A 316-nucleotide genomic window follows, 5' to 3' on the forward strand; every position below is an offset into this window, starting at 1 on the left:
CCTGTCGGAGGGGGAAAAAACCTCCCACTTACAGCACACTAGAACCAATCAATTTTTAAATTCCCCAGTCTGATATTTATTCTCTGCAATTCTGTCCTTCCTATTTGTTTTTCTGAGAAAAAGAAATGAAGAATGTGAGGAAGATTGATTAATTAACTTAACTGTGACATAATTATTACACTTATTTGCTTGAATTCATGTTATACACAATTCGCATCTTACAAAATGGATGGAACCGACAAAAGTTGGGACAAAAGTCTGAAACACACGATAAACTAATCACAGAGGGGAAAATAAATTAAATAGGTAATGCAAA

Source organism: Micropterus salmoides, unplaced genomic scaffold (genome assembly GCF_014851395.1).
Source record: "Micropterus salmoides isolate LMB-PRFRI ecotype aquatic unplaced genomic scaffold, ASM1485139v1 Ms_hic_scaffold_20, whole genome shotgun sequence".
NCBI classification, from domain to species: domain Eukaryota; kingdom Metazoa; phylum Chordata; class Actinopteri; order Centrarchiformes; family Centrarchidae; genus Micropterus; species Micropterus salmoides.